The sequence below is a fragment of the Mixophyes fleayi genome, chromosome 9, assembly GCF_038048845.1.
Source record: "Mixophyes fleayi isolate aMixFle1 chromosome 9, aMixFle1.hap1, whole genome shotgun sequence".
Lineage (NCBI taxonomy): Eukaryota > Metazoa > Chordata > Amphibia > Anura > Limnodynastidae > Mixophyes > Mixophyes fleayi.
In genome coordinates, this window is record NC_134410.1 from 120,602,800 (window position 1) to 120,617,193 (window position 14,394).

The following is a 14,394-nucleotide window of genomic DNA, read 5'->3' on the forward strand; positions in this document are numbered from 1 at the left end:
TATTGACTGTAATTAGCATAGGCTAACAGTGTATGTTCTCTGCAGAGGCCAGCATGATAATGTAGTTGCCAGAGAAATGTGTCCCTAGCATCCAATAATTGAGACCACATTCATTCTTAAATGTTTCATAGAGATAATGTTATGCAGGTCTAACATAGGATATCTATTCAATGAGGAGATAGCTCACAGAGACTCTTGATAGTTGGAGACTGAACAATTACACTGAACTCCTATATACAGTGACAAAGAATTGTCCCTCAGGAACAGAATAGGATCCTTTTATGATAATGAGATTCTTTGTCTCCACTAGAGAACCTTAGGTAATATTAAATAGGTGGGTGGAACATAAGAGAGCCAATCACAGACTCTGGTTAGTGTTGTAAAGATGCTGTCCTATTGACTATAATTAGCATTTGTTAACGGTGCATATTCTAATTGTTGATTCCACATTTGTTGATGTTTGTCTTATAAGGGTAATGTTATGCACGTCTGACAAGTCATATATATTCCACTGAGAGATAACTCCGAGAGATTCATACTGGATGGAGACTGAGTGATTGTATTCTACTCCGATATGCTGCAACAGCGTTTTTCCACTTTAAGTGATTATCCCTGATATGACAAAAAATTGGTGGGCATTACTATGTGCATAGCTTATATTATATAAGGAGCAATTTTCATCGACAAAATGTGCCGATGAACAGGGTGGCTGCGTCCAGTTGGCTGGTTACTTCCAGGTCTGTGACATCACTAATGATGTAATACGTCCCTAGGCTAATACACATGTAGCGCCCCTCAAATAATTAAAGGAAATTTGTTCAGCAAGCAAATGTAAACAGATTCTCTTACCTGTTCTTGCTGTTCTTGCTTGTTGTTCTTGCAGCTTTGTCGTCATTTAGCTGTCTCCTGGAAAGTTGGGGGTGCTATTTTGAAAATGTGCAAAAATTACAAAACCCTGAATGATATGGCTCTTTTGAGAGCATCCTTATGAATGCCACACAATACAGAGATCATGCCCCTCCAGCAGCCATTTCATCACCCATCCATTTGCTCACCCCCCCCTCAGTCATTTTCTCAATGCACAGCAGCCAATTTATGACTCTCCCTAGCTATTTCAACAACCATACCCCCGATCTATACCATCACCCCCCCAGTAAATTCATTAACCCCCTCATTAATCAGTGGCCAATCAATTACCCCCCCCTCACACAGACACGCACATACACACCAGCCATTTCATCAGCCATTACCTCTCCAAACAATTCATTAACCCCCCAGCTAATAATCAGTGGCTAATTTATCTACACACACACAACACTCATTTCATCATTAATCACTCCCAGTCAATTAATTAACCCTCTCAGCTTTTAATCAATGGCCAATTTATTTAAACCCACACACCACCCTATCATACATCCCCCCCAGCATTCGCTGAAAACCCACCTCTTCAGACAAGCTTATGATATTCCTCAACCACCATCTTAATCTCCCTAGATTACCCTATTACCACCCTCTACACAGCTAACGCAAGAAAACAACCCTCTGACCAACATTACCACACACATAGCCCACTCAATACTTTTACCTGTGCATTCTAGATGGTCCTTTGTGCAATATGATGTAGCACATGCCCTTGTGTTTCAAACTCCCATTGTCCTATAGACTGTAAGCTAGCGAACAGGGTTCTCTTACCTCTCTGTCTGTATGTATTACCCAGTATTGTCTGATTAATGTTTGTTCCCAATTGTAAAGCGCTATGGAATTTGCTGGCGCTATATAAATAAATGTTGATGATGATGATGATTAACCCACTGCCCAGACAGTATATCTGGTCCTCCTCCGCCCTGATATTAAGCAACAAGACTTACCTTCCACTCTTCTGGCCCAGGCTGCTCCTCTTCTTATTCCTCTCCTGGTTACAGCACTTCTTCTTCTCCTGACAGGTAGCCAGCAGCACATCCGCTGCTGTTAGCTGCCCTGTCAGTGCGGCGCGGTCTGTGTGCATAGTCTGGTCACAAGAGATGTGAGATCTCACGTGACCACACTAAGCTTAGCACCACAGCTGCACTGACAGGGCAGCTAACAGCATCGATTTGCTGTTAGCTGCCTGCAGCACTTAACAGTCACAGTTGAGGCCGCCCCCTTGAGACCAAGGGCAGGGTTAAATGATGATCGGAGATCCAACCCGATCACAGGGTAATAAAAAATGAAGCTGCAGCCTATTGGTTGATCAGGCCCTGTTCACAACTGTCCCAATCTCCACTCTGAGCCACATTTGCTCCTTTTGTTTCAGCTGTGCCCTCTTCCACTTAAAATGTAAGCTCTCTAATGAGCAGGGTCCTCCATACCCTTTTTTTCATGTCTGCATTGGTTTTGTCCCTTATATGTCCCTGATTTATGTATGTACTGTTTTCCCTACTGTACGGCGCTGCGGAGCACTGTGGCACCATACAGATCTATGATAATAATAATAGTAATAATAATAATAATAATGATAATAATAATACACAGCAATATTAAGAAATAGTTGGCTTTCTGTGATTGGGGTGAGGGTGGGGTAGGTCTAGGGATGGGTAATCATATCTTTGGGTGGAGGATTGAGGAATGAAGCAGGTGAGGTAGATTTCATATGAACAATTGCAAAATTAATTAACTGCATCCTGCAGGCATGGGTGATGGGTGTGCGGAAATGTACAAAAATATATTGTTGACTTTGTCATTCTCAGAAATCATCCATCACCACAGATCAGCAGATTTGCAAAACTATTTGTGCAGGTATTCATACCACTCATATATTGTGTAACAATTTTTAACATTGTCACGGTAGGTTTTGTAGAATCCTAGAGCTGACCCACATTGTTTCTTATGAAACATGTGCTAAGTAGTTTAATATATTGTTTGAGGGCACTTGCGAGCTACGTGTGCTGCAGTCTACACAGATACTGAGAATTACACACAAACCGCAGAACAGAGGAATGATTCTAACACAAAAATAACACTTCCCATAGGCGCTGATGCTTCAATCAGTAGATATTACAGTATTACTATGTGAATGTTACCACATAATAGTTTTTAAGTTGTTGTCATGATAAGTATATAAATGGAGTTAACAATTGCACATACATGGTAATTTGTAAATCAAAAAAGATAGAAGTAAAGGTTATCAGCCATTTAGTCCATAGGTCCATAAATAATGTCCCATAGTAATGCTTGAGATGACAAATTCTTATAAAGCATCACTGTTTAGTCCATATGCGAGTAGGAATTCTTCCTAAACGATATCCTCTTCATAAGGATCACCTCAAGGAGTATCAGCACACCGTATATAATAGAGAGAAATAAAAATTCTCATAGTGCATTATCCTTAAAATGTTTATTTAAAAAATTGACAATAGAAACATCCATACAATAAATCCTAGACTGGTATAAATGGCTGCTTACCTTAGCAAGCTGAAGATCAATGCACATAGCAAGATCTTTGATCTGGAACAAGGCTTGATCCTCTATGCAGAGCAATGGCAATAACAGGCAGCTATACCCAGTCTCCACCGACGCATTGCGACCCTCCAGGGGTCTTTTTCAAGGTGTATAATAGAACCAGGGAAAAAAGTCCCCTTTATATCATGTCATAATAGGTCAATAACCAATCACATAAAAATAATGATTCTCAACAATAAAAACATTACCGCCAGACAGTATACATAAATGGTATCTCTTATACATTTATACAATCTGGTAATATCGGGTAAATAATGTGTGTTAAATACCTGCTGATAAATTTTAAAACTCCATAGTTCCGTGAACTCCGATCATGTGATTCATATCTTCCTTCCATAGGACAGGGAAGAACACGTGATCGCGATCAAAACAAACACGTCCTCCGTTATTTACTTCCGCAATAGATGTATTGCGGTCATGTGATCGGAATCTATAATTCAACGATACACAATAGTGGTACTATAAAAAGAAAAGTGTTGGTGTTTGTACAAAAGTTTATAGGATCGGGATCAGACGATCAATACGTGTATTGTGGCCTTTGAATCTCTCAATATACTCTATTAAAAGTCATAAAATGCTGTTGGAAATGTATCTAAGTGTTGACGGAAGTAGGGATATCACTGGGTGTAATCTCCAAAATACAGATTGATACAATATATGCCGCTATATTCGGTATTAAATATCAAAATACAGTTAGTATAAGATTGACTTTCCAATCTTCTCCAATCATAATATTGGAATATTCTTCCTGGTTCGTGCAGCACTTGTTGCTATGGTTACTTATAGAGGAGTCCCGTATATTATTCCAGTCCCCTTTCTCATAAGGTGGAGAGAATCATATATTCAGACGTTCTCAGCAATTTCACATATACCAATAAACAATAAGATTCTTTCAGATATTAACATGATATTAACATTATAACAAAGTACAAGGATTGGTCTAATCATATTCATATGCATTGGACATACAGAAATAAAAGTATAGGAATGAATGCTGTATATTATATATAACAATAGAACATATGTAATAAAAACTGTGATAAAAAGATATTGTATAAAAATAAAGTTACAAAAACGACTATAAAGGGATAGCCATCTAAATCTAAACAAGGACTCCCCAAGCAGAATATTGTTACCCCAAAATGGCAAACCAACCAATCTAACTCAACTAGAAAATAGAATATAGGACAACTATTGTGAACCAAATACGTATATAATAGATATAAGTGTATATTACTACCGTATCTATATAAAAGATCCAATTCAAAAGGTAAGTATGTATCTAAATAAATGGTAATGGAAGTTTATAGAAACCACTGGAGTTCAAAGTTGGCATTAAGACCATGAGGCATTAAAGTGTTCAGTTTGTGAATTAAGAACATTTCTTTTTTTGCCAATTTCCTTCCAATCTTTTTCACTTTTACAGACACCCATAAATTCTATTATTCCCTTTGTTGAGTTATTGTGTACATCCTTAAAATGTTTAGAGAATGGATGAGTTAAAAGCCCTTTCCTGATATTATTTAGATGCTCAGCCATTCTTGTCTTAAGAGGACGAGTCGTCCTACCGATATAACATTTGTTGCACTTATATTTGATAAGATAAACCACATTACTACTATTACACGTGATGAACTGATCTATTTTGTAGTCTTGGCCTAAAACTTCAACGTTGGTGTTCTAACTTTTTTTTTATCTTCAGTGAATGTTTCTCTGCACATTCTACAAACTCCACATTTAAAAAAGCCTTTAGAGGAGATGGTGTTATATGGTTTAGGTAAAGCTCCCCTGACTAGACGTTCCTTCAAATTTTTTGCTTTTTTATGTATGAACCTGGGGAATTTGGGTAAATGGGGTCCTATAATTTCATCCTTTTGAATAATGTACCAATATTTTCTCACTATTTTTTCAATATTGTTGTGTTTATTAGTGTATCTGGTTATGAAAGACCATTCTCCATTTTTATTCTTATTTCTAGTTTTCTTCTCTAAACATAGGTTTCTGTCCATCTGTATCACCTTTTCCTTAGCGGTCTGAATAATTGAAGGTGGATAATCCTTATGTTTTAATGCCTCAGATAATTTTTCTATTTAATTTTTGAATTCCACATCCTCTGTACAGTTTCTCCTGAATCTAACAAATTGACTATAGGGGATGCCATGAAGCCACCTACGGTGGTGTTCACTTGAATTAGGGATAAGGGAGTTGGAATCTGTGGGTTTTCTGTGCAATTTTGTATGTATCTGGTTTTCCTTGATATATGTTTTGAGATCTAGGAAATTAACCTCTACTGAACTTTTTTCAAAGGTAAGTTCTATATTAAGCTGATTATCATTCAGAGTATGGTAGAATTTATCTAAATCCTCCATTGTACCATTCCAAACGAAAAAAAATATCGTCAATAAACCTAACCCATGACACCAGGCTTGCCCCAAGAAATCCATAGATCTGTATATTTGCTTCTTCCCAGAATGCCATGAATAAGTTGGCATAACTTGAGGCAAACCTGGTGCCCATTGCTGTCCCAATTTTTTGTAGATAATACCGCTGGTCATAATAAAAGTAATTATTTTCCAGAATGAATGAAATAGACTCCATAAGGAATAAACTCAATTTTTTTTCCACCAAATTCTCTTTTAAGAAATAGTTTATTGCCTTAAGGCCCATGTTGTGATTTATTATTGTATAGAGTGATTTCACGTCAGCAGTACCTAAAATATAATTCTCATTCCATTTAATTTTAGAAAGTTTGTGAAGTACCTCTGTAGTGTCTTTAATATAAGATAGAGTAGTGAGAACCATTGGTTGAAGATAAAAATCTATTACTGCTGAGAGATTAGAGGTGATCGAATTTACTCCGGAGACTATGGGTCTCCCTGGGGGATTAACAGGGTCCTTATGGATTTTCGGTAAAATATAAAGTGATGGAGTGAGTGGTTTTCCCACATTAATAAAAGAATATAAATCCTCATCGATCACATTCATCAACTTATATTTGTCTAGCATGGCGATCAATTTCTCCTGAATGTTTTTAAGGGGGTCAGATTTGATCATTTCGTATGTGTCGGTCTCTGTTAAGAGATCTGAAATAATCTTTTTGTATGGTTCAGTATCCAAAATTACCACTGAGCCCCCTTTATCTGCTGGTTTTATAATTAATTCACTATTATTAGATAGTTCCTTAATTGCGTAAAATTCTCCTCTAGTATGATTCCTTTTAGTGATGTGGTGATGACTTCCTTTTTTAATCTTATTAATAGCGGCAAAATCCTCTTCTACTAGTTTTGAAAAGATATTAATGAATGAGCCTTTGTTAAATCAGGGATAGAATTTAGATTTTGTTCCTAAGTTTCTTATTTGGATTGTTCAACATATTCTCATTTTCCTGGGCTGCTTTGGTTAGAAAGAATTTTTTTATACTCAATTTTCTTATGAATTTTTGTAAATCAATATACAATTCAAAATTGTCTATACCGTTTGTTGGAGCAAATTTGAGGCCCTTTTTCAGGATAGAAATTTCATCTGAATTTAAGATGTGGGAGCTAAGATTAAAAATTTTGGTTTTACAAGGTACTTCTTCTCCTTCTTTCACTTATATTTCAGATTTTTTTATTTTTTTTTAAACTCTTTATTTATGCAAAAAACAGATAGCAGATAATAAAAAAAAAAACATTTGAACATAAGGGCCAAAACATGTCAATTGAGAAACAAAAAAAAAAGTCAGGCAAATGACATATTGTTACACAAATTCCTAAACATAAAAAAAGCAGTAAGTTAAACCATGGAAAGGAGATAGGCTGACTCAGCCAAGGATGTTGGAAGACTCAACTGCCCTGGAACTCTATGTCGATGCTGTTTTTATTTTTTATTTTTTAGAGAGAGAAATAGAGAAGAGAAAGAGGAGGGTGGGGGGGGTGGGGGGGGGTGGGGGGGGGGGGACCTGGTAAGAGCTTCTTAATAAAATAGCCTTTTAAGTAGCGGGCATATTTGCTTGATGAAAGGAGTACCAAAAGTTCCACACCTTATTGAATATTTCAGATTTTTTTAACTTAATTTTTTCTTTCCTTAATTCCTTAGATCTAATACGAGATATTTTGCCTCTACAACCTCTTTTTGTCTTAATGGAGAAAGATTCCTTTATTTGTAGGTCCTGGACAGCTTCCTGCGATCTAAAAAAGGACTCTGATAATCCTCCTTCAGGGGTTCATAACGGTTTCTAATTGGTAATTCAAATGGTGTAGAGTATTTTTGTCTATTCAAATAATCAGTTCTGCTGTTAGTGTCAGATCTATTGTTCAACCTTCTATGCGGAAAGTTGTCCCTACTTCTTCCTTCAAATCTATTCCTATAGGGCGAACATGCTAGATGGTCCTTATCGCGTTTTGACCAATGTGGATATTCTTTATAATTCTCTCGATTATCCCAATTGTCATTCTTTTTGTTATGTCTCGCTCTTTCTTTTTGAATTTTTTTACTCTTAAGATATTTGGAGTAATCTGATATATCCTGTGATATCTGATTCTCTATCTCCTTAATTCCCTTTCTATCTCTGTATAATTTTTTCTGTTTTTTATAAATAAGCTCTTTCGTATTTTTATCAATTTTGGAGAGAATTTTCTCCTCTAAACTCTCATAATCCCCCAAATCAGAGAAAGGAGTAATATGTGCTTGTAGATTAGTGATTTTTTTCCTCCACTAATAGAAGATCTTGTTTTCTTTCTCTTATTATAAGAGTCATAAGAGGGCGAGAACAGTGTTCAAGAATATCCCATTCCTTTCTAAAGGTTGGGGTTGCATTAGAGAAGGAAGAGGCTTTTTCTAATCTTAAACCTTTAGGGATAATCCCTTCCGCTTGGTATTGTTCTAAGGTGGCAATTTCCCACCAAAGCCTATTCTCTTTTCGAAGAAAATCTTCTAATTTATACATAGCACTTTCTAGATCTTCATCCATCAACTCTATTATTTCCTTTTCCTTAACAATATTCTCACACTTGTCATACTTAAAGATATTAACAAGCTGGATTTTCCTAGAATCTCTATGTAGGAACATATTGCAGCTCCGCCTGTGGCTAAAGGTGATTATTGTGCCAAGGCACAAAAATGTGAACAATAGTAAAATACAAAGTCACAGGTAGAGCGCTCTTGCAAAAGCTGCTCTGAAGGTGTATCTAGGAGGTCACCTTTACATCACATACATAATTCCAACACAAAAATAACACTTCCCATAGGCGCTGATGCTTCAATCAGTGGATATATAATAGTAATAATAATAATAATAATGATAATAATAATACACAGCAATATTAAGAAATAGTTGGCTTTCTGTGATTGTGGTGTGGGTGGGGTAGGTCTAGGGATGGGTAATCATATCTTTGGGTGGAGGATTGAGGAATGAAGCAGGGGAGGTAGATTTCATATGAAGAATTTCAAAATCAATTAACTGTATCCTGCAGGCATGGGTGATGGGTGTGCGAAAATGTACAAAAATATATTTTTGACTTTGTCATTCTCAGAAATCATCAATCACCACAGATCAGCAGATTTGCAAAACTATTTGTGCAGGTATTCATACCACTCATATATTGTGTAACAATTTTTAACATTGTCACGGTAGGTTTTGTAGAATCCTAGAGCTGACCCACATTGTTTCTTATGAAACATGTGCTACGTAGTTTAATATATTGTTTGAGGGCACTTGCGAGCTACGTGTGCTGCAGTCTACACAGATACTGAGAATTACACACAAACCGCAGAACAGAGGAATGATTCTGCCCAGAAAGGATATTGAGAATAAAATTCAGTCATTACAGGACCTAAGCTAAGCTTGCTGTGGATCTGCAATTTTATTTATTTTTGTTTTTGTTTTTTTGGTTTTTAATATTTCGCCAGCTTTTGGGTATAGGATGAATTATCAACAATATTTTTAAGGTATATCAATAAAATTGAATTTTAATTAAATATTCACACTCATCCATTGTTCTGAGTGCCCCTCAGTCACCTGCTTTCCTCTCTCCCTTTTGGTATATACTGTATTCCTGGTGTATGGGTGCACCGCTCAGGATGTTTTTTGTCATATCATAAACATCCTGATTAATAGGCTATACTAAGAGCTTATTAATAGACATTGGTATGAGATCCACCTAGTGTGGATACTTTTCTTTTCTACTGAAAAATAATACTGGGCCACTGATCAATACAATGTAGAAAATCCCTAGAAATTTAGGATATTAGGAGGTGACTCCAAACCATAGTTCTACATGGGAGTCATTAATTTACCAACTAATTTTATTATTATCCTTTATTTTCAAAGCACCCATTATATCACACAGTGCTGTCTCTTGAAGGGGGATCTTAATATCAAATAAATAACATCCAATGATGTGGTCCCTGCCCAAATACGCTTACAATCTAAGAGGTACGGAGAACAATTGAAACCCATGGTGGTGAAATAATAATTGTAGCTGATGGTGCGGACACTGTATGTGGCTACTTTGAAAATCAATTGTATCAGGGATCTCAAGTTTCAGCTCAACGGCTATTAAATAACCTTCACGTTCCTTGTCTTGCGTTGAGGGAAACCGTATAAAGTTCTGGACCTGGTGGTTGCCCAGCAATGTCTGCCCTCAGAGATGTAAAGTATGTCTACACGACATAGGAGAGAGTGGGTCCAATGAGTGGAGAAGACAATAGTTAACAGATTACATTTAAATGCAAAGGGAAGAGAATAGAGAGAAGATGACACAAAAAACATGGCACAGATGACGTTCGGTCCCTCAATCCACATTTAGTAATTCCATGGTCTAATCAATCTGTCAGAATTATTTAATGAAATGAAGAGTAAAACCAACGTAGACATTAGTTTGTGCATGTATTCTCGCTTGTCCTCCCAATCTAGAGCCCGGTATTTGCTCAGCTTACTAAACTCAAACGCTGCAGCATTAAAAGTGATCAAACAGTTCTACACTATTGCCAAGCAGGTAAGTTCATCAAAAAGACTTCAGAAATGGAACAACATCATTCCATTTTAAGTTCAGTTTATAAATCAAATGAAACGATACAATGTGGTTTGGTAGGGCACTTCCTAGTGAAGTGGGCAGAATTCAGGAGATTGCCACACTCACCCGGGAGTCTGGGAGACTCTCGCAAAATGCGGGAGTCTCCCGGACATTCCGGGAGAGTTGGCAAGTATGGAGTATCCTGATCAGCCAGGAGCTTGTTCCAGCATAAGGGACAGCTGGGATGTATTTTCACTCTTCACTTTACATACATGCTGTGTGATCCAGTTAGTGGTGCACTCTCTATATAAAGGAAGTTGGGAGGGAGATGTAGGTGGTTGGAGGGAAATGCAGGCTATCCCCTTCATGGTAATATGGCTGTTCCCAAGGTGCAAATATATAGAAATGTTTAGATGCAAATAAGCCTTTATAGGATAATGTAATAAAAACAATGATACAAAAAATAATAAATACATAATTAGGATCTGGCCATAACCAAAAACGAGTATTACGTCCCTACATATAAATAACACCAAATGGCTATACATCAGTGAATAAACATGTCAAGATGTTCAAAAACCAAATGGCAAAGTCCTTGGTAATCCCATAGACTCTGAATATCAGTTCTCACAAATCCACTTAAGCCAGGCCTGTCCAACCTGCGGCCCTCCAGGTGTTGTGAAACTACAAGTCCCAGCATGCCCTTCCATCTATCAACTGGTTGTCTACTGGCAAAGCATGCTGGGGCTTGTAGTTTCACAACACCTGGAGGGCCGCAGGTTGGACAGGCCTGACTTAAGCCTTCCAACTGTAGTAGTAGAATAAACACAGGGATATCATAGGTAGGGCAAAAAAAGGTCCATGCAATCATCTATCAAGTGACACCTCAATTAGACCAGGACCTGGTGTTTATGATGCATATACAGCCTGATATCAAGTGAGATGTATTTGTAGTTAACAAGGTCTTATAACTTCAGAAAAGGTCAATCCTTATGAATGGATGACCTCCAGTTCAAGGCGCAATAAATAAATATTTACTAATTACTATCTTTTGTATTCTGGTATTCACTCCCCCCATATTTCCCTAAGGGCAGCATATATATATATATATATATATATATATATATATATACACACACACATTATCTGAGAGCTGCGCTGATCTCTCTACCCATTGTTTTTATCCCCTTCATGGTGCTGACCACGCCCACACACAGCTGGCTACACCCACACATCACTGGCCACACCTTGAGTGGGACGTCACTTCTCACACTAGGCCCTTTATAATTTTCAGCCCCAGACCAATGTGGCCCTGAATGCAGCGATGACCCGTGCTGGTCATTCATGTCTAAAGGCGAAAGCTTATAAAGGGATATTCTATAAAAGTGAATGAATGCCGCTGATAAAACAACTATGTAAATTTACACCATATTTTATTAAAACTTCTTTATCTGGGATGTTAAATAGCTTTTTTTAATTCCTTTAAAAAAGTGGTTTATACGGACAGATTTTCAGATAGATGTTGCTCTGATTACATGTATCATTCTTTAGAGTTAGGTTTCTTTTCAACAACCACAAAATGCAGCCAAATATCTGAAATGTACATGTCTCTTATGCCCTGGACAGCGGAGAGGGCTCTCTTGTGACCTGACCTGGGATAGTTGAGGGAGCCCTTTATTGACTTGATCCAGGAGAGTGGAGGGAGACCTTGAAATATTGAATTTCATAGCAGATTAGAACTGTGACTGGATCACTTATAAGTAACTTATGGTATAAATTTATGTAAAGGAAATAACGCAGGGCGCTAATTTATATATTTGCAAATTTACTTATTTACTTATTTTTGATATTGTGTGTATTTTGGTAAAGGAAATATCTTTATTTCTGAGACCAGGGGAGAAAATTATGCCTGAGGTATATATCTGATGCAATAAGCATTTGTTTAGAAAATCTTTTATGTATTTTGCAACTGTCTGAAGAAAGGTCCCATGTTATTCTCGTGTTAATTACACATTTTGATGTGTGAGTGACACACCTGAAGGCACAGGAAGGTTTAATGAGACTTGCTGTTAGATTTCCTCTGTATCTAAAACAAGATGCAGGAAATCACAGCAAGTTTTAGGATATCACAGATAAGTGTAAATATTGTTAGCTTTGCATTGCATGTAAATGCATGTTAGGGTAAACATATTGCATCCTGATACTAAGCATAACTCAGACCTCAGGGGGCTGGCTTAGCCTGTGAGGCTCTGTCCAAAACTGTATAAAAGTGAGCTGTTTGAGCATGTAATGTATCGTTCTTGTACTATCCTTACTTCTGAAAAGATCACTAGTACCACAGACTGGCATGTGAACTGTCCTTGTTAGGACTGCTTGAGCTAATAAACCATCTTTTGATTCAAGGACCTGCTTTGACGACTACTTATCCTGCTGTAAATTCCTGTGACCTACAGATTAGACCCGAATCTAATCCATTCTCCAGGTTGATCTAAGGTTGACCCAGCCTTCCAGTGCCAACGATTTGCCCACTACCTGCAGCTCTGGCCAGTGTGATCGTCCAGGGGGAAACCATTCACAGCAAACCTGAACTGAAGGCAAGAGGTCAGGTATACCAGCCCAGGTGTACCAGCTAGGGGGTACCCTAGCAGTGAGCGTTACCCAGAAGAAAGCGGTTTTAGGTGCCGGTGTAGGAGCCTAGTGGTGGTAGCAGGCTCCTCCTATTGCAATGGGAGGGGCGTATTTGGGATAAAGAAAGGGGACGTTGGCAAAGTAAGCCCAGCAGGTCCCCAGTGACAATAAACAGATTGGCTTAGGCGGTCCATCCTGTCACAAGAACCACTCGGCCCATCTAGTCTATTGTAACCTCAAACCCTATTTGATCCTTAACTCTTTGTAAGGATATTCTTATGTCTATCCCAAACATGTTTGAATTGCTGTACCATATTAGCCTCAACTACCTCTGATGGCAGCTCTTCCATTTATCCACTGTCTTTTCTGTCAAGTAGTTTTTCCTCACATTTCCTCTGAACCTACTTCCCCCCAGTGTCAGTACATGTCCTCGTGTTCTAATACTTCTCTTCCCCCCAGTGTCAGTACATGTCCTTGTGTTCTAATACTTCTCTTCCCCCCCAGTGTCAGTACATGTCCTCGTGTTCTAATACTTCCCCCCCCCAGTGTCAGTACATGTCCTCGTGTTCTAATACTTCTCTTCCCCCCAGTGTCAGTACATGTCCTCGTGTTCTAATACTTCTCTTCCCCCCAGTGTCAGTACATGTCCTCGTGTTCTAATACTTCTCTTCCTTTGTAGAATGTTTCCCTCCTGTACTTTGTTATAACCCATTGATATATTTGAAAGTTTCTATCATGTCCCCCCTTTCCCTTCTCTGCTCTAAACTATACATATTAAGTTCTTTTAGTCTTTCCGGGTAAGTGTTGTGCTGTAGGCCATGCACCATTTTAGTTGCCCTTCTTTGTACAGTTTCTAATGTATTTATATCTTTATGGAGATACGGCCTCCAGAACTGAACAAAGTATTCTAGATGAGGCTGTACAAATAATCTATACAGTGGTATTATTACTTCTTTCTTTCTGTTGCTGATTCCTCTCCCTATGTAACCAAGCATCTGACTTGCCTTCCTCATTGCTTTGTTACATTACTTACCTGCCTTTATGTCACCTGAAATAGTGACTCCTAGATCTCTTTCCTCCTCCGTAGTTTCCATTATAGTGCCATTAATATTATATTTAGCCTTTGAATTTTTGAGACCCAAGTGCATGATTTTGCATTTTTTGGTATTAAAATGTAGTTGCCACTCTCACCATTCGTCTATTCTACCTAGATCATCAATCTTTTGTTTTACCCCTCCTGGTGTGTCTACCCTGTTGCATATATTTGTGTCAT